Below are 22431 nucleotides of genomic sequence, written 5' to 3' on the forward strand. Positions count from 1 at the left end.
TAAAGCAATGTAAGAAAAGCTACTTCTAGATATTTGTCAAATGGGATATAGCACAAAGTTTAATGTAAGAGCTTAGAAACATCCAGAAAGAAAAAAAAAAGTGACCTACAAAGGAATGAAAACAAAGCTGCATTTAGACTTTTTGTTTTCAATATGAACTAGCAGAAAACAATGAATTTATACTTTCAGACTCCCTAGAGGGAAAATGTGGTGACTTGAGAATCCCACAGCTAAGCTACATTGGTTTTAATTCATGGAGACAAATAATTTAATCTTTGAAAAGTTAAATGCTTACAAAAAATACTACCTGTGTATCTGTTTTCAAAATACTACTTGAAGACCTTTTCTAAAATTAATTAACACTAAAATCTAGAATAGTTAAATCATTATTTAAATTGGTTCTTCTTAAGAGGCTGAATGCCCTGAGTTCAATATATCTCTGGTTAATTTATTGCCAGGTCAATTCTCCAACTCTGAGTAAACGTTTCTCAGTGCTTGCCAAAGTTGTCTCCTTACAATAATTATAAGATTAATCTACTACTAATTTTTTAAAAATTTTTAATTTGTTTATTTGTTTAATTTCTCATGTGTCTCTCGTCCTACAGTTTAGTGAGAAAATCTTGCCCTTGTTGACAATGACATAAGCTAATGACTCTTGCTGTTCTAACCCAGTAATTGGTAATAATGACTAAACTGATTTGGAGACTTTGCTGGATAAAATTACACCCCAAATGAGTTTTCTCCGTATTCAAAACAAGCATAATTGAATAGAAAGATATAATAGTCCCACTTTTATTAAGAAAATGTAGTGGTTCTCTACAACTTTAAATGCTATATTGGATGTGTTGAGCAATTTGTGTTTTTATTTTATTGTTGTTCCTTCCATTTAAAAATCTTCAGTGTTGAATTTATGAATATTCCTGATTTCACTATTTTTAAAAGGACAAGATGTTCTGAATGATGTAAACTATATAAAAATATTTGATAATAAAGATAGTAAATAAGTACACAAAAATGATGATTTCTATCTGGGTGGTTGTATTTTGGGTTATGGTTTTTCATCATCGTTATAGTTTCTTATACTTTGCATATTTTTAAAAATAATGTTAATAAGAAAATAAGAATTGCACAACTGATCACAAATAGCATTTATTAAAAAAACTGAGAAAAAATGTCTCCAGGCATAAATACTTTGTCAGGATGGTAAAAGCAGTGGTATTTTTGACATCATCTGATTTCCTGTATTTTCCAACCCTATCTCAAGCTTCAGCTTTCACAATTCCCATACTCAGCCCAGCAAACAGCAGCCTTTCTCTGTGAGAAAAAGAGAGTCACCTTAAAATTGCCCCTCTGCAGTGCGCTGTGGTCCTCTCTGCACTGTCTTTATCCCCTCCCCCATTCCAATAGATCCCGACTGTAAGTTGCTGCTTCCTTCTCATCAAAGCTAATGGAAGACTCAATGTGGGGAGCACCATGCCGCTCTGTACTGGTCTTTCTGCACCTCGAAGACACAGAACAGCCCTACCTTCTCCTGATGAGGAGGTCCACGTGATGACTCTGCTCCTTGCCTGCCAGAAAGAACCAGGAGTCAGCCACGGCTTAATGTGAAATGGGTTTCTTAGGGAAGAGATGAGGGAGAAAAGAGGAGTAAGACCAGGGAGAAGAGCAGATGGGAGGGGAGAGAGCAGTGCAGGTTAAGGGAGGAGGTGACATCTTCTTTCCACAATAACTTCCTCGACCCCCATCCTTCCCCACCACAGTGACGGAGAACAATACAGCTATGTTCTCTGGCAAAAAGTTGATGCAAAAAATAAGTAATAACACCTTCAGAGAAATTTGAATTTTCAATGCCTAAAGAGTAATACATAGAAACAAGTAATATCTAACCACCTCTTGCTTCCAAACTTCTCAGGTTCTCTTTTACAGGCTATTGAATTAAGATGATGGAAAATTCTAGATTGGACCTACCAGCATATTATAGGGTTCAGTTTAGTCTAGTTTTGTTCTTTCCTTTGATTAAGCTAGTTTGATTAAGTAGCAAATGCTAGTTGCTTGGAAACTCTTTGTCAAAGCTATTGTTTTGGATGTCATAAAGAAAATATTATGCCTTTATCTGTGTTAAATCTGTATGAATACTTTTCTTCTGATATCTTTATATTAATTTGTTTACTAACATTTTTAAATGAAGTCTTATTAATTATTTTTTAGGGTTTTTTTATTAGTATTAGAAGTGCTTAGTGGTTTTACTTTCTTCTATGTATAGAACAACATCTTCTTAGATATTAATATGAGTGCCCACTATTTTAAAAATATTCTTCTTGCAAGTTTTGACATTTTATTTCACTTATTTATTAAAAATTCTGTCTCTTAGGCCTATTTCTTTTGGGCCTGCTTGTTGAGTCTTTTATTACATAGGGATCGCAGATCTATCTACAACACACTTATTTTATAAAATTCATTGCAGTTGTCTTTGAACATGTCACATGGTCATTTGTTTCTGTGTTATGTCTCATTAGCGTCTGAAAAAAATTGTTTATTCTAATTTTGCAGCGTGTTGAGTTTAAACATAATTTTTTGAGGAAAGCCTTGTACACTGTTGGTGAGAATGTAGATTGGTGCAGCCATTGTGAAAAACTGTATGGAGGTTACTCAAAAAATTTAAAAAAGAACTCCCATGTGATGCAGCAATCCCTCTTTTGGGTTTATACTGAAAGGAAATAAAATCAGTACCTTGTAAAGATATCTGTACTCCCCTGTTTATTGCGACATTATTCACAATAGCTAAGAGATAGAAATAACCAATATTTCTGTAGACAGGTAAATGGATAAAAACTGTGGGGTGCTGGCTGGTTAGTTTGGTTGGTTAGAGCACAGTGTTGTAACAGGGTCAAGGGTTCAGGTCCCCATACTAGCAAGCCACCAAAATAAGCAAGCAAACTAAAAAACAAACAAAAAACTGTGGTATACATACACACACACACACAGATGCAAGCACACACACACTAGAATATTATTCACTCTTAAAAAAGAAGATCATGCCATTTGCCACAACATGGATGAACCTGGAGAACATTGTTCTAAATTAAATAAGCCCGACACAGAGAGAAAAATACTGCATGACCTCACTTACATGTGGAAGTAAGAACATAAAGTTGCATACGTAGAGATAGAGAATAGAACAAGGGGTTTCCAGGGGTAAGGGGGTGGAGAGAAAATGGGTAAATGTGAGTCAAAGGATATGAAGCAGAAGACAGAGTGAAGAAGCCAGGAGATCTACTACACAGCATCATATTAGTTAATACTGTGTCATAGTTAATACTGTAGTTAATACTGTGTCGTATTTGGGAGTTTTGCTAAAAGAGTAGATTTTAGGTACTTTTATCACACACACACACAAAATGAATAAAATTGATTAAACTGGTTTTCATAATTTACCAGTTGTCTTTCTCTATAATTTAATTATTAACTTGTCATTCTTTATTTTATGGAGTCCAGAAACAAAAAAAAATCAAAATATTCTTTGTCTGCTTTTTTCCCCATGGTGTTTTCTTTTTCTGACTTGTTTGGTATACTTCACCCAACTGGATTCCACAAAAGTGTAAGTGGAACTTCTTTTCTGTTTTAGTCATAAATTATGATTTAGTTCTCATTTTTCATTTTTGTCACTAATTTCTGGAGGAAGTGGAAGTTGTGCATGGGCATTTACTTCATTATTTACTTAGCTTTTCATGGGGAAATATTTAAAGGGAAAAAACATCAGCAGGATATACAGTTTTAAATTATGAAGCAACATTGAGAAATCACCATTAATTCCTAAATCCATTTTTATCATCACATGCTAGTAGTGAAAATGGAACTATCTGCAATCCGTTGTTCATCACTATAGTAATGAGTTTTGGATGATTTTGTTTTATTTTAATCTCCAGTTGAAATTTCACCCCAAGAAGGGTTTTCTTACTGAAAATTATGATAAGGAGGGTTTCCCTTGTAGTTGGTAGTTTGGTTTTTAAGGCTTTTAATTTTTTTTAATCCGCAGCTGGCCAGTGTAGGAATTAGAACTCTTGACCTTGGTGTTATCACACCATGCTCTAAGCGACTGATGTGTGTATATATATGTCTGTATATATGTATATATATATATATATGTATTTTCAAACAGGGACATTCAGTTTCTAAGCTGTTACATAACACAAGTTTCTACGAACTCCACGGTACTGAGCATACAATTGAAGTAACATGCCTGCCTGAAAAATAAAAACTAAATAAATGTGCATTATGATATTAAATTTTCATTTTCCAAGGCAGAGATTAGAGTTTATGTATACATCAATGTTTTTTAAAAAATTAATTTTATGTATTTTTTTCCGGGTAATTAGTATATTCAACATTACACAATGTAATCATTTTTTGTGGCTCTTTACCGATTTCTTGCTAACCACCTCCCTCTCCTCCCACTTTCCCCCCTCTGGTAGCCTCAGTTCCGTACTTTCCTTCTGAAAGTTCAGTGAATTGTTGTGATTGTTGTATCTTTCTTTCGTTTTTCTTTGCGTATTTTTCTAACTCCCACTTATGAGGATATGCAGTATTTCTCTGTCTGTGCCTGGCTTATTTCACTTAACATAACTTTCTCCAAGCTCATCCATGTTGCTGCAAATGGCAGAATTTCATTCTTTTTTATGGCAAAGCAGTATTCCGTTGAGTATATATACCCCATTTTCTTTATCTAGTCATCCATTGGTGGACATTGAAGTTGGTTCCATTGCCTGGCTATTGTGAATAGAGCTTTGATAAACATGGGACTTTAGTTATTCCCTTCGACATGATAATTTCCATTTGTTTGTGTATTTACTCAGCAGTGGGATTGCTGGATTGTAGAACAGGTCTATCTTTAGTTGTTTGAGGAAACTCCATACTGTTTTCCATAATGGCTGAAAATTATAATAAGGAGTTTTTCCTTATTACTTATTGTAATAAGGAGGTATTTCTTGTTAATAGGTTTTCCTATCTACCTACCATGTTGTTGGTAGATTGGTTTAAGGCTTTTAATTTTTTTTTTATTGGCAGTTGGCTGCTGTGGGGATCCCAACCCTTGACCTTTGTGTTATAACACCATGCTCTACCCAACTGATAATTTTTTCAAAAAAGGACAATCAGTTTCCAAGCTGTGACATAACAAAAGCTTCTACCAATTCCAATGTATTGAGAATATAATTGAAGTAACATGTCAGCCTGAGAAATAAAAAGTAAGTAAATTTGCATTGATATTAAATTTCCATTTTTCAAGGCAGAGATTAGAGTTTATGTCTAAATGTTAATGATTTGTTAGTAAATATTCTGATATGTAGACAGTATTCTACTTCAGAAGGCCAAATGGTTGTCAGTGCTTGTAGTGAAAATGCACTGTCCAAGATCCAACAGACTTTTATGTACAGGCACTAAAGGGACACTAATGGATGTTCAAAGACAGCATCTTGATTAAGAAAATAATCTGGTGGTGGATGGATTGTCTTGAGGTCTGGTGGCAGGGGAGGGCACCGGCATACCACTTCTATGAACAGGCCTAGATGTGTGGGTCCTGTAAACTTTGCAATAGAACAGCTCTTTAACCCGTTCAAACTGTGGAAATAAACAAATACCAACCAAATAAGAAAAATCAAAGGCTGTTTATTCACTGCTGGCTATAGCAAAGAGTCAGCCAGCATCATTTGCATTTTGGTAGAGACTCAAAAGCAGTCAGAAGAGTGAGAAAGCTTTATAGTGGAAAGAAAGGAAGGCTTTAAGTATGCCCTGATTAGAGATTGTTGGCATTGGGGAGTTATAGATGACCTAATCAGAAGTTGGTCACCCTTTGTAATTAGTTAGGGATACATATTTGGCCGTCTCTGGTTGGTTGTAAGTTGAAAACTAAAACAAAAATGAAAACTGTCAGCTATTCATCAAGTTCTGGACATTTTATTGTTGTTAAGGAGGTTACTGTTTGGCTTCCTGGATTGTTTCTAGAGATAGATGTCTGACTTCCTACAAGTTTGGCTAATAGGTAATAAGCTGGCTTCCTAGGCTGGTTGCTGTAGATAATGGGTTGGATTGCTGGGCTGGTTGCAGCAGGTTGTGGGTAGAATTCTATTTTTATGTATGGTCTGTTCATTGTCCATTTGTAGGTTTAGTCTCTCAAAATTGAAGGATGAATGTTCTACATTGGAACACAGTATGAATGGAACAGTCCGGTCATTATGCAAATGTGTCAGTCATGGTTCTCCAGAGAGACAGAATTAATAGGATATGTTATAAATATATGGGAGGAATTTATTAGGGGAATTAGCTCAGACAATTGTGAAGAAAAGTCCCATGATAAGCCGTCTGTGGACTGCATGCTGGTAGTGTGGCTCAGTCCAAGTCCAAAGGCCTCAAAACCAGGGAAGCTGATGGTGTCCTTGGTGTAAGTCCTGGAACCCAAAAGCTGAAGAGGCTGGAGCTCTCATGTCCACAGATAGGAAAGAATAGTGTATCCCAGCTCCAGCAGATAGAGAGAGAGCTTCACATTTTTCCTCTGTCTTTTGTTGTCTCTGGACCCCGGTAGATTGGATGGTTCCCACCCACATTGAGGGTGGGTCTTTCCCACCCAGTCCACTCCAACTCTCATAGTAATCTCTGCAGGAAACACCCTCATGGACACACCTAAAAAGATAGCCTTACAGGTTTCTCAGCATTCCTTCATCTAATCAAGTTGACAACGAGAATCAACCCTCACAGCAAACAATACATAACTTTTTTATTGATTATACATATTCACGGGGCAAGAGTTGACTGTCAGCAAATCAGCCCAAGATTTGCTGAGCAAATCAATGCTATCATTATGTCCACCACCTCAAACTGAAATTATTCCCCATGTTCCCCACTCAACCTCTCCCCAGTGCCCCTTTCCTTTCCCCCCATCCACGCTGTGGCCACCCTAAGTCTGTTCTCTCCCTCTGCTAGTTCAACACAACACTGTGGTCTTTCTTTCCTTCCTTCTTTCTCTCTCATATCCCACTTATGAGTGAGGGCATGTGGTATTTTTCCATTTGTGTCAGACTTTCTTCACTTTACATAATTTTCTCCAAGCTCATTCGTGTCATTGCAAATGGCAGCATTTCATTCTTTTTTACGGCTGAGTAGTATTGTATTGCGTATATATACCACATTTTCCTTATCCAGTCATTCATCGATGGACACTTAGGTTGATTCCACCTCTTAGCTATTGTGATTAGAACTTCAATGAACTTGGGAGTGCATGTATCCTTTCCACATGATGATTTCCATTCCTTTGATTATATATCCAGTAGTGGGATTGCTGGATGGCATGGTAAATCTATCTGTAGTTGAGAAACCTTCATACTGTTTTCCATAGTGGCTGTACTAATTTACAGTCCCACCAACAGTGTAGAAGAGTTCCCCTTTCTCTGCATCCTCACCAGCATTTGTTATTCTGTCTTTTTGACTATAGCCATTCTAACTGGGGTAAGATGATCTCTCAATATGATTTTGGTTTGTGTTTTCCTGATGATTAGTGATATCGAGCATTTTTTCAAGTACTTGTTGGCCATTGGTATGTTTTCCTTTGAAAAATATCTATTCAGCTCCTTTTCTCATTTTTTAATTGAGTTATTGGTTTTTTTTACTGTGTAGTTGTCTGAATTCCTTGTATAGTCTCGATATTAATCCCTTGTCAGATGTATAGTTTGCAAATATTTTCTCCCATTTTGTAGGTTGTCTTTTCAGTCTTTTGATTTTTTCCTTCGCTGTGTGGAAGCTTGTTAGTTTGATATAGTCCCATTTATTTTTTTCGTTGTTGTTTGTGCTTTTGAGGTCTTACTCATTAATGTCTTTGCCCAGTCCTATTTCCTGAAGTGTTTCACCTGTGTTTTCCTTTAGTAGTTTTATAGTTTCAGGTCTGAACAAACACCATAAACAGCCCTCATCTCAAAGACTCCATCGCTTGTGTTGCAGTATGAAAACTTAGATGGTGAAAAACAGCCGATGAACAAAGCTTTCCAACCAAACAGTGATCTATTTTGACTCTGCTTTCAGAATCATATTGTATCATCTTCTATCCTGAACACCCTTCTCCAAGACTTTGAACAGTTTATCAATAATCTCCATGAAGAAATGTAGTATTTATATACAGTCTATTGGATCTCTAAGGAACATGAGAAGTATCATAAAAGAATATATTAAATAGCCCAAGGGCTGCTATGAAGCATTTTTCTATGGTTTGACAGTAAAAGTCCTAGAACAGTTTCCTGTTTCTGCAATTTGGTATTTCTTTTGATTTAATGACAACACAGAAAACTTACAGATTCATACAAGGTATATACTTAAGTTCTTAGAAAGGAAGAAATCTGCAAATTTCTTCTGTATCATGGTGTATTGCTCCATTTCTGTTGCTTCTAACAAAATACCTGAAACTGGGTAATTTGCAAATAAATAAAATTTATTTCTTATGGTTTCAGAGGCTGGGAAGTCCAAAATCCAGGGAATACATCTAGTGAGGGCCTTCTTGGGGGAGGTGACTCCCAACAGACTATTCCGTTCACTCGGGTATAGTCCTCATAATCTAATTATGTGTCCTGAGCAAACAAAAGAGCTAAGCTTCTCACTTGCTCTCCCTAGGAAGCCACCATAACCATGACCATGACCACCTGTTAAACCATCAATGGACTAACCCATTCACTAGGGTATAGTCCTCAGAACCTAATCACATTTCAAAGGCCCCACCTTTCAAATACCATCTTAATTGGATTTCCCACCATCTTAACAATCTTACAATGGAGATTAAGTTTCCAATGCGTGAACATTGGGGGACACATTTAATCCATAGCACAGGGGGATAACAATGATTGATATTTACCAAAGAGACACCTGGAATTTTGTCTTTGAACAAGCTTCTTTGGCAGAGGGCATAGGGATAGGCAGCTTTTCCAGATATGGTAGTGATTTATATTTCTTACACTACAAGTGCAAAGTGAAGAAACTCAAGAAAATATCTTCTAGTAGCTATTCAATTTTTGATACCTGTTTCATTTCTAAAATCACTAGTATTTCATTGCTTCAGTTCTATAAACCTTTAACCCATGAAACTGGACATATATTTGGAGTCTGATATTACCAGTGGCTGGCAAGCATACTTCAAAGGTTTAACCTCCAAAAGACAATCAGCCTCTAGACCTTTGTCCCATCTGTTTAGGCAACAGGCAGTGTGACATTTACTTCAACATTATAGGAAGATTAAAAGCACTGGTGAGGTGGATTAATGATGAATCTACTAACATACCTGGAGTAACTCTAAAACATACTTATGAGGATATTATGAATTGGATGAAAACTTTGGAAGGCTTTGAGGAATGAGATGAGTATATAATGAACTGTCTTCTTGTTCTCCAAAATAGGAACATTCAAATAGGTGCAATTAAAATAAAATTTGCATATTAAATCGAGTAATACGGTAAGTGCTGAAATAAGAACTCATATATAAAATTTAGTCTTGTTGGGTCCCTTTATTCAATAGTCTCTCTTTGCTTTCTAAGATTCCATCACTACAAAAGCTGTCTGATGCACACACTCCAAATGGTGCCATGCAAGTCTGCAGACAAGAAACGTCAAACTTGGATAGTTCATACACTAAAAATACAAAAAACAAATCCTGTTTTCTCCTATTTATTAGTGCTGGGTTAGAAACAGGCTCCAGTTGTTTTCCCTCTGAAAGCCTCCTGATGTTTGTGCTTTATCACTTGGATCAGGAACCAGCACCATTTGCATGGAGTCTGGAACATTGGCCAGGGGTCAGTATCATGCATACATGTCTCCTATTTCATCAAAACATCTCAGGCCAGTTCCAGGCCTGCTGGAATTAACCCATAGAGCAATAACCAAGAACCCTCTTTCAAAAAAAAAATCCATTGTTTGATTTCACTCTTGTCTCAATTAATACCAAGCTTCAGTCTTCCATCCTAGTGGTCTTTCAGGGCAGGCTCCTGTGCCACCACCGTCTCATATTATAATGTTGTCATACTATTTCTTAATTTGCTTACTTTACAGAGTACCTTTTGCTAATCTTTCCCAAATAGGCCCAGAGGTCTGTAAAATATTTTTCGACATTATTTTTTACTTATGGAAATGTATCAGATAGTTCCTAGTCCCCTCTCTCTCCTGAATTATTATGATTATTACCCTATACTAGTTTTTCTGTTACTGATTCCTTTCTGATGGTTAACTTACACAGTTTCCTGAAAAAAAACAGAGCATGTGAGGAAAGTAGTGTGACTTACTGTATGTCTAAAATATCTTTGTACTCTTTTCCTCCTTGATAGATGGTTTGATTGAATATAGTTTAAAATAATTGTCCCTCAGTCTTTTCCATTTTCATCTAGCTTCCTTTATTGCTATTGAGAAGTTAATTGCTGTACTATAGGAATATTTCCCCTTTATTTACTTGAAAGCATTTAGAATAGTTTCTATAAGCCATATTCATTTCTCTTGTCAAATTGCTTTGGCTATTGCCTCCAAAGCAATATTAACCAATAGTGCTGTCCACAGACAGCTTTTTCTTGTGCAAAACTCTTGGTTGAATGCTCTTATATCCTTATTAATTACATTAATCATAAATTCACCTTTGTTCTCAAACATATGCTTTCCTATTTCACTAATGATGAAATGGAATTGGTAATCCTGTGTAATGTGACAAATTTCTACATCTATGCTGTGGCTCCTATTGGTCTCGTTTCTCTGAGAGGTCACACTCTTATTTACTTTGTTTAGCATTTGGGACTTTAACCTTTTTCTCTACAAATCAGTAGAGGTTTTTTGTTTTTTTTTTTGTTTTTTTTTGTCTTTTTCGTGACCGGCACTCAGCCAGTGAGTGCACCGGCCATTCCTATATAGGATCCGAACCCGCGGCTGCGGGAGCGTCGCCACGCTCCCAGCGCCGCACTCTCCCGAGTGCGCCCCGGGCTCGGCCCCAAATCAGTAGAGTTTTAAAACATTCAAGTTCCTCACATGTTAAAAAATAAATAAAAATTATTTGTTCTCATGATGCTGTCCGTATTTCTTTCTCAAACAAGTTAGATACACTTGTAGTCTCTGTGTGCAAGGAAGGGGTTAAAGTACAAAGCTCTGTGAATTGAGAAGGTAATTTGAGACCAAAGAAGGAAGCAGGTAGGTCCATTTGGTAATCCAAGATATTTATTACAGGGGTGACTTTCATACAGGAAAACTGCATGCAGTGAAGAATCAGATATCTACAGTAGATGAGAGCTCTGGCTCTCTGGGTTTAGGAAATGTGTACATAGCAAAAGCTCTATGACTAAAAATAACGTCAAGGAAACATCGTAACAAAAATAAATCGATAACATCATTCACCAGGTGTCTTGTGATCCATGAGTCTTGTGATGTTCATGCTCAGACCACTGACACCACCGGCTGTAATAGATCACTCACTCCTTGAAACCTATGATCCTTTTGCAGCTTGCCTTAAGGTTGATGCATAGTTGATCAGTGAAATAAAGGAACAAGATTAAACAGGATTAAACATGCCTTCAGTATAGCAGGCATGGCAAAAAATGCCATTAGTTTTGTTCACCCTCTAATACTCTGCTTCAAAACACTCATCTACTTTAATGAATGGCATTCTAGTTTCCGGTTAAGATACTGTCACGACTCTTGTAAAGGACATCAATGACAATCTTCTTAATACAGCCAAAGGGTTTTAAAATCTCATTTTATTTGATAAAACAGAAGCCTTCAAAAAGTGTTGATCACTTTTTTTTCTTTTAAAAACTCTTTGATTTTTATCACATGATTTCTTTCTACATTTCTCATTGTTAATTTTTCTTTCTTGTGGATGGATTTTATTCTGCCTATCCCTTGAATATTAGAGTTCTTTGGGATTTAGTTCTAGGCTACCTCCTTTGCTTGGTGGACAACATGACTCCCAGGACTTTGGTGACCATCTGACACACAGGTAACTATAAGCTGACATCTTCTAGATTTTTACCTGCAGCCTAGGTCTTTCTTTTCATCTCCAGGTACAAGAATCCAACTGTCTTATAGATATTTCCTGTTGGATTTTTCACAAAAGTCCCAAACTGATTATATCCAGATGATATGGTTATCTTTACACCAGAACTGCTCTTCATAATGTTACTCTATGTTACTAAATAATAAATTCAGTTGCCCCAATACTAACATAATACATTTTCTTACCTCTTCTCTCTGCCTTATGCCCACCTTCCAGTAAATCACCTAGATTGTTTATTATACATTTATAATGTCTTTATAAATCTATCTTTCTTTTCTCAATATTTACTTCCTAGAAGAAACCAACATCTCTCCCATGAGTTGACTACTCGTGACCAGATTCAAACTGAGTTTTAATCTCTTTTTTGTTGTTGTTGTTTTTGGTGTCCGGCCAGTATGGGGATCCAAACCCTTGACAATGGTTTTACAAGACTGCACTCTAACCAGCTGAAGTGACCGACTCTTCTGGAAAACATTTCTCATGTGAGGCTTATGTTGTTCTCTCATCTTCTTTAGCACTGCAGACTTCTGGACATAATGACAGTGTATTGCACTCTATGGCAAATATTGATTTATTGTTTCTGTCTTCCACTAGATTATAAACTTTGTGAGTAACTGAGACTTCCTTGTTAGTCGCTGAAAACCTAGCAACTAGCAAAATGACAGGTATAGTGTGCTCAATAAAATAGCTCTAATTAATTAATTAAAATGTCTTATGTGTTTAATTGAGCATTGTGGATACCATCATTGCCAAAGATTATTTCACAGTCCAAAAGAGAGAGAAAAAAATGTAGATTTCCTTAAAAAATTTCCCCTGAAAAATAAAACCCAAAGATGAAGAAGAGAAAGATTTAGTATGACTGGAAAACTTACTGTTAGTATATCTTCCAGTGTTATTTTTGTTCAATCATAAAACTATAAGAAATTTTCGTTATTTGTTCTACAAACAAGACACATTTAATATCAGAGTGGTCTTTTTAACAAAAACTACCAGTGAGAGTAAAGACGAGCATACTCATCTTTAATTTTGGCAAATTGATATGTTGAGTTTTATATTATGTAAAATTAGATGTGAAGAAATTTCATTCATTCCAAAGATGCCGTCCTTTGTTATAGATAATTATTGGTTGCCATTATTGAAGTTGAAATATGATTGACTGATTAATTGATCTACATTTCAGAGCGGGCATATGTGTGGTAGGTTACACTGTTGTCCTGATCTTCACATCTGCTTATATCCATGCACTTTGCCGTGTTCTCCATAGCCTTCTGTTTGTCAACTTGCTTTGGCTAATGGAATTTTAGCGTATGTGAAATAACCTTGCAGTTTAGGTTATGCACTCTCCTGTGCCTCTGTTATTACCATGAAAATATTTCAGACCTAGTCTACTTGAGGATGTGAGACTTTTGGCCATAGCCAATTCACCCCAGTCACCCAAGCCAATGCCAGCCTACATCAGTTGATAGCCAGCTCACCCCAGATCATGTGGGTCAACCTAGTGAAACAGGCGGAGATGCGTAGCCAATTTCCAGCTAAGCATATGAGCAGTTAATGATTGCTATTGTGTGCCACTGTGGTTTGTAGCTGTTTGTTCTGCAGTAAAATATAACTGATACATTACATTCTTTCTGCTGTAGAATTCATTCAAAATATAACTGGTATATTACAATTCTTTCTGTGTTCTGAATTTATTCCAGATAGTTTCTGAAGAAACATCAAAAAGTGACTCTCATGTAAGTGGCGCTCTCATGTTTATTACTGCTCTATTTACAATAGCCAGGTGACGGGAACAACCTAAATGTCTATTGATGGGTGACAGGATAAGGAAATTATGGTATATATACTCCATGGAATACTACTCAGCCATAAAAAAGAACAAAATTCTACCATTTGCAGCAATGTGGTTGAGCCTGGAGAAAATTATTCAAAGTATAACAACCCAGGTACAGAAAGAGAAATACCACACATTCTTACTCATAAGCAGGAACTGAATCCATAAATAAACAAATAAACAATAAAGAGATACAGAGAGAGGGAAAGAAAGAAACAACAACCACAATAATACGTTGAACTTTTAGAAAACTAGAGGTGGAAAAGGGGAGGAGGAGGCGGGAGGGGGACTAAGGAAGAATTGGTCAATGAACTCAAAGAATGATTGCGTAATGCAATGATGAATAAACTAACTATCCTGACCCAACATCACACATAGTACACAATTATTGAAAATCAACGTTGTCTCCCACATGTATGTATAATAAATTATCTACAAACAAACAAACAAACAAGAAAAATGAAATCAAAGAGGATCTGAGTAAATGAAGATATATGTCATGTCCGTGGATTGGAAGACTGACCATACTTAGTAAAGATGTCAGTTCTCCTCAAATTGATCTACAGGTTTAACACAACTGAATCTATAGTTATTACAAGCAAAACACAATAAAACACCCACCCATAGACACTGAGTTTACCAGTGCTCTCCTGATTACCATATCTAATAGATCTTTTTTCAGTTTTTTCCTTTATTTACTTTCACCTAATGATTATTAAATTATCTGCTACAGTCATAGCAAACAATTGTAGTTTCTGAAATGTATTGTTTGTTTTCTCAGAACTTCTATTTAGTTTCATTTTGTTCCAATTCCTGATTTAGGTTTCATTTATTCATTTTTCAATCAAATATCTTCACTTTGCAGACATCGTGCTATGTAGTGAATGGACAAAGATTTGTAATACCCTTCTTAAGTTCCGCACTCTGCTGTAATTTATGTATTGGTTTGAGAGTCATAAAAAATTCATTTACATATTTGGTCTTATTTGCTTATAAATATAGCAAGTACTTCTATTTCTTTCACATTATTGAGGCCAGTGGGTTATGAATGTAAGTGACAAATGATTGTAATTCCATTCTTTATTAGACAGTTATGCATTGAATAAGTCTCTGTTTACCATACTGTTTGAAACACATTGAAAATATTTACTGGATTGTGTTTTCATGGAGCTTATTGTATGATAGGGACCAAAGTTTCAGGATTTTTTTTTTTTCTGACTTTGATAGACACAAAGAGTAAACATTATATGAAGAATGCTTTGAACATTTCTATATCTGGACAGACATAGTTTCTATGGTATAGTTGCCCCAAAAGCCACGCTGTAACTCATATGACCTCGCTTGAGCAAAAAATTTGAATGAATAAAAAATTATCTTGAGTAGATTCATATTATTTTTCATCCTTGTGAATATTTAAGAATATTAAGATATAACAACCACAATTACTTGAAGTTGATACGACAAGCAAACAAAAAGGACATTGTTGGGGGGGGGAGGGAGAAGGGAGGGAGGTTTTGGTGATGGGGAGCAATAATCAGCCACAATGTATATCGACAAAATAAAATTTTTAAAAAAAAGAATAATAAAACCGTGTTTATCATAGAATATAAATTTGGGCCTCATGTCTTTTGCAGTCTAGAATGTGTTAATTTATAAACTTTTAATATTTTAAGATTCTTTATACTACTTTAGTCAAGTGACGGCAGAAATGATTGACAAAATCATAAAATGATTTTCTATATAGCTAAAATTATTCTCCAATTGGAAGACTCATCAAATAGCGTGCTGATCTCTCAGTATTATTTGTCATTTCAACTAGACAAGGCCATGTGCACTAAACAACGGAGAGCAGAATCATCTTTAAATCAAACTGTTAAATTTACTGAATAGAAATACATATGAGAAAAAATACCATAATATTATTTAGCTAGTATTTTGTCTTTTCGGATATTAGAAATGCATTTATTTATTTTTTAATTTTCCTTCCTTGCCTGTATATTTTTGCTGCAATTATATTGGTTTGTTTCACATTTTCTGTATCTGTGGTTTACTTAGTATGGCACAATATAGGGTGTACTAAGAGCCATCATTCATATTTCATGCCTACTGGGAAGTAGCTTTAAATACCTCTTTAAGGTCTCATTCAGTTTCACATCTTGCCAGCTTTATTCGTGAGTGACAAATATTTACTGTGGGCACTGGGGTATGAGGACAGATTTCCCAGCTATTGTTTTTAGTTATAGTAAGATAAAACTACTCGGCAATACTTTAAAGGCAGACTGTATCGGTCTGTTTCTGTTGCTTATAACAGAATATCTGAAACTGGGTAATTTATAAAGAAATGAAATTTTTTTCTTATAGTTTTGGACGCCGGCTGTGGGAACACATCTGAAGAGGGCCTTCCTCTTGGTGGGAAGTCTACAGTGTCCCATGGCGACCAAGGGCTCACATGACAAGAATGGGCTGAGCAAGAGAGAGCTGACCTGTTCATTCACTCTCCTTATAAAGCCATCAGAACCCATACCCATGACCAGCCATTAAATCGTTTACTCATTACTCCGTGAATGGATCAATCCATTCACTCGGCATTGTCCACACACCCAGTCTAATCAGGCCCCACCTTTCAAATACCTCAATCAGATTTCACACCATCTTAACTCTGTTACACTGGGGGCTCAAGCTTCAATACATGAACTTTTTGGGGACACACTCGACCCATAGTACAGACCATGACCATAATATTGATTAAGCAATAGCAATGAATCGAAATGAAACATTTCGTGAAATAAACCAGATTGTGATTTGTTTATTATATTGTGCACTGTTTCTAATATTTGAATTTCTAATGCAATAATTAGAATAATGAAGGAAAAATAAATATGAAACACCAGTAATGCCCAGAGCTTCCTTGCTCCACGTTACTTTTGCAAATGCACAATCAAATCCCTGAATCTATGTACCAACTTTAGGGACTCATATCTATCGCTAAAGAAATTTATTTCTCAATTGAATCTTTCAAAAAAAGCTGTAAGACTTTTCAGTGGGTTTGAAAAAAATGGCTGTACAAGTTTGTTTACTTTTCCAAAACATTTGAAAAAGCCGTTCGCCTGTATTCATTTCGATCTTGCTGCACATTTAACAACCTTTGAAACTTCATATTGTGAAGTTTAAAATAAATGGTTCTTTTTATAGATAACTAATTTTTCATCATTATCACAACACAAATTCAGCTACCATCCCCTTGGAAAAGCTACCAAGGCAAATTTAATTACAATATTCTACACTTGAATAATTTGAGATTGCTTGTGTTGTGGCAACACGATTACATATAAATGATAGATTCTACAGATAATGCATTATTTTTAATTAAATTTCAATACCAAACAATATGAATACTTTTAAAAGGAATTGACAGTTTGCATTTTTCTAATAATCTGTAATAATAAACTTTTCCAGTCTCTAAAAACAATGTATACATACATAAGTTGATATACATATACACATATACACACCTATAAGCATAAATGTACATGTTATAGGCACATGGTCAAAAGCATATGAAATTATAAATTAAAACTTGTAAGCTTCTCTATCATTCATCACTACAATGATCCTTAGCTCCTTTCCTCAAAGGGATAGTTGTTAACATTATCTGTGTACACCTGAAATGGAGAACATTACAGAGCAGCGTGTGAAACTCCCTGAGTCTTTTTCTTCTTTTTAAGTTTTTACTCTGTTCCATTAAATGGATACACATAAGCCTTTAATCATTCCAAGTTGTTAGACATGTGTGTTGATTTTTGCTTATAAAATCATTACGAAATTAAATAACATTGTACATACTTCTTTTCATAGTTTCTGAATAGGTCTGTGAGGTAATTTCCCAGCAAAAAATTGCTGCGTCAATTCCTGGAATTTAAATTTTCTTGGATATTGAAAAACTGTCCTACAAAAATGTTTAACTTATTTAGACACCAACCGTTTGAAAGTTGACTGTTTTCCCACATCTTTACCAAATTAAGTTTACTTAACTTTATAAATTTCACCAATATGATACTTGAAAAATGTGTTATTTGCAATTCTTTAATTAGAAGTTAAATATACTTTTATATTTTTAGCCATTTGTGTTTATCTTTCTTTTAACTACCTGATCATGAACTTTGCAATTTTTTCTATTTTATAGCTTATCTCCTTTACACACCCCCACATACAACACTCACATTTGAAAATGGTCAAACTTTTAGAACAAGTTTAAATACTGGGGTTATTATTAGTTGTTTAGTTTTTCTAAATTTTCATGAAATTATTCTAGTGCTTTTTCATTAAGCATGATTCTTTCCTTGGTTTGCAATATAGATATAAACAATTATTTTTAAAAATCAGGACTGAATATTATTTTATGTGTTTTAATGTGACATAGTCATCATACATGTTTCCTTCAATCTATTTAAATTACAAACGTGTGAGTGTGTCTATTACTAAAATTGCCAAGTTTGAATCACCCTTGTATACCTTGTATTCATTCATACCATCAATATTAATTGTGCGCCTAAAATGTGGCAGGCATTTTCCCAGGAGCTAGGGATTCAGAACTAAAGACAACATATGTAATCCTTGCCCCAAAGTTATATAGATATGTTAATATATCCATATTTTCTCTTTTCTAACACTTCATTTCTTACCCAGGTAGTGATACTAATAAATTATACTCATTTGAATTTTCTTATCAGTGTTATTCTGACATTACAAAATATGTTTAAACATTCTCTTAATTACTGCTCTGGATAACTTTAAATTGCATTGAAATTAACTTCTTGATTTGAAATCATTTACCATGAAACCATCTGTGTCTTTTAATTTTTAGTCAGGTGTTTTCTCAATATTCTTGAAGCAATTTACATGCAGCTATTGGCTTCTTCAGATTTTCCATCTCTTCTGGGATTGATTTGGTAATTTATGTTATTGCTGGAGTGCAATACATTTAATCCTGACTTGCAAAGAATTTTACACAAGTTATTATAAACAATTTTGATGTACGTCTTTTAATTTCCTTTCTATCTGTTTTGTTTCCTCATTTTTAAAAGGGCTCTTTATCCGTTTTCATATCTTAAACTAGTATCATTTTAATATCACTTAAAAATATGTAAAACAACTAGTTTTAGATTTTTAAATACTATTATTGATTTGTCTTTAAAAATTTTGTTCTTTGTTATTTCCATGGCTACATTTTGTTAGTTTTTCTAAAACTTGTAATGCTGAAAATGTAACACTTTAAAAAATATTACTTCTTATTTAGAATTATATGAGATAAAGAGTATGGATTTTTTCACTGAGAATAGCTATAGCATTATTCATTTAAATATATATATATATTTAATCATTGTTATCTCTATATTCTGCAGTACTGCTCTGTATTTCTCCTCTAATCTAAAGAATGTATATAACAGTGTTCTGTTTATATTTTTTAAAAAAATCTTCAAATAATTTTAGATTTTTTCCACCTTAATTTTAAATATACTATTGTGGTCAGAAAATATGGCTTTTTCTTTTGTTACATTCTGATATGGATTAGAATTTTCTTTGTGATTTATCATATGCTTAGTTTTAGTAGTTGCCTTACAGTCACTTAAAATATTTTGCTTTCAGGTTCTATGGAATATTATATGGCTCTAGCAGATGCCAGTAGTGCCCTGCCCACGTCCCTCAGCCCTACAATTTCCATGTACTCCTTCGAGCTTCCAACTCCAGTGACTGCTTCTCTCTGCCACAAAGTTCTTTCTGAAATCTTATTAGTCAGTTCTATTCCCATGCAGCAGGCCAGAAAGTTCTGGTGAATTAACACATGCCCAGCAACTCCCAACTAGTGACTGCTGGGATATGATCTATAAATACCCCAGCTACCTCCCGCCTTGGGTGAGAAAATTGGTCATTGTATGCCATTTGCCATAGAGTTTCCACATAATAATCTGTGGTAGGTAGCGTAGTTACGTAGCCTTTATCAATACTGTTCCTCCCCGTAGAACGTCGCTGCTTCCCTACTTGTGTTCCTTGTCCTCCCTCATAAACAAGTTTCTCTGGGATTCTGTCTTTAGTACTTGCTTCTGAGGGAATTCAAAATAAGACAATGCCAATCTTATTAGTGCATTTTTTTATGATAAATCATATGGTTAACTAGTCCCAAAGATTGTGTAATTTCTTCATTTACTCAAAATAAATTTATAATTTATTCTTTCATGGTGGGTTAAAGTCTGTTTCCAGTTCTTGTTTTCCTTAATTCTGTTCTTATAATTTGTTACATATTTTTGCCACTTTGTTCTTAAGAACCGAAATATTAATCCCAAAGTTTTACCATGAGTGTAGATGGTGATCTTTATTATTATAGCGCACTCTTTTTTTCCTTAAGAGTTCCACATGGCCTAAGATTAATACCATGGCACAACTCAGTTCATAATTTTACTTGGAAATCACTTAAAATGATTAGATACAGTATATATTCACTAGTGTTATCTGCTTAGCCTTTTATTTCTAATATGTCAACTTATCCCATGTCTATTTGTTGATATACGAATATGTGGTCTTAATTCTTTCATCCTATTTTTTGTTCTGTTTTATGTTCAGTGTTTCCTTTGTTTTCTCTCTTCTGCTGTGAGAATTGTGTGAGTGCAGGTTTCTGTGTTCTAGTGTTTAGCTTTATAACCCTCGGTGACAGATGATGGATCTTGAAGCATGGAAAGAACCTCTCTTCTCTAAGTTGACGAGGGGTGAAAGTCTTTCCACGAAGAAAGATTATTGTGTGCCCTTGCACAGGAAGCAAACGTTGTTCTCGAGAGAGTGTGAGCAGGTATAACCCTAATTAAACACTAATCCTTTCTCTGTAACCATCCCTGGGGGTAGCAGATTGAAAATTGCTTTGAAACACTACAATGGGGTTCCTGTAGTTCAGGCATTTAAATTCTTTGTCATTTGAAATACCTTAAGATATCTAATGCCCCTCTTTTCCAACCCTTTAAAATCTTGCATTAAGTTAATTCACATTCAAGTGCTTCTCTCCCAATTTTGAAAACTGCTAAAGCTTTCTTTTTTGATGATTCTTACTTTTGCTGTGGGGTGGAAGTGGTGGCATGCAGCCTTAATAATCATTGGCATGGTGTTTGCAAAGTTCCTTGTCAGTGGTTTTTCCAGGTAATTATATTTAAAATGAACTAATGATATCTAATACGTAGTAAGTGCTTACTATGTAACAAACACTGGTCCATATTATTTATGCATAGTAACTTATTTAGCCCTCATGAGTTAACTGAGGATTATATTACATGCAACTACGAGCTGTATATTAATACCACTATAAATTTACATCTGAAAAAACTGACACCTAAGTGCACTGTGGGATCCTGTACTGGACCCTGAAAGTTAAGGACAGTAATGTGATAATTGACAATATCTGAATGAGTTTTATAGATTTATTAGTAGTATTCTACCATTAATGATTTCCTAGTTCTGACAATAGTATTATGGTTATGTGAGGTGATGATATTTGGGCTAATTGAATAAAGAAGAAAAAACTCTGTGTACTATTGTTGCAACTATTTTTTTTTTTTTTTTGGTTATATTTATTGCTTTCTATTCCACCAAGTCTGGCACAAATTATCTGTTCCGTAAAGGTTTGAATTAATAAATATGATTACATTAGTTTAATATTAAGTTTTATTTGTCTATACTGTCTTTTAACTGTTTATTTCCTAATACTAGATCATACCTTCATCTCCAAAACAGCCAATTATTTTCTATTTTTGTATATAAACCTGCAAAATTCTAATATCCAACTGTGTTCACATTTATTTTCAAAGATTCTAATGATATTTTGCATCTTCTCCTAGAAGGCATGGCACTGTAACCTCTCCTGGATAATAAGAAAACCATTCATTGTACAGATAAAACCAGCAGAACTCTAAGGGCCCGATTCAAAATGCTGATGAAATATTCATAAATATTCATGAACCTGTGTCAGTAACTGGAATATCATATATATACACACACATATATATATGTATGTGTGAATATATATATATAATATATATGTGATATATATACATACCTTACCTTTTTTAACTTGTTTCAGTTTTGCTTTCTTTCATCTGTATTGAAACCCTTTGAATTTAGCACTCAGAGAAGTAATTTTGAACTCATTTTTAAAGCTGTCATATTGTTCGACCTTTCCACATATCTACTCACCCAAAGATACTTATACTGTAGTAGAGATAAAAGATACAAGTAATTCCACAAGCCTCACATGGAAATCTCCACTGTATGCATTAATTGTATAATAATTAAAGAAATAAAAATTATTTTGTATTTATAATCTTGATAAGTATAACAAGTATTCTGAAAATATTTAATGATCCCATTGTTTGAAGGCTCTGGCTGAAACAAATTACTTGTTACTTGGTCATCTTTTGAATTTAAAACAAAAAATGCAAATCTACAAATTTTGTTATTTGGAAGAAGCCAAGGATGTATATCAGTAATTGCACTGATAGCACTAACGTTG

At 34.6% G+C, this 22431-nt stretch overlaps 1 pseudogene; it reads left to right on the top strand.

Moving 5' to 3' along the window:
- Nucleotides 1–1473: 1473 nt before the first annotated feature.
- Nucleotides 1474–9468, top strand: LOC134367800 (archaemetzincin-2-like; annotated as a pseudogene).
- The last annotated feature ends 12963 nt before the right edge of the window (nucleotides 9469–22431 follow it).

This window comes from Cynocephalus volans, chromosome X (genome assembly GCF_027409185.1).
Source record: "Cynocephalus volans isolate mCynVol1 chromosome X, mCynVol1.pri, whole genome shotgun sequence".
NCBI classification, from domain to species: Eukaryota; Metazoa; Chordata; class Mammalia; order Dermoptera; family Cynocephalidae; genus Cynocephalus; species Cynocephalus volans.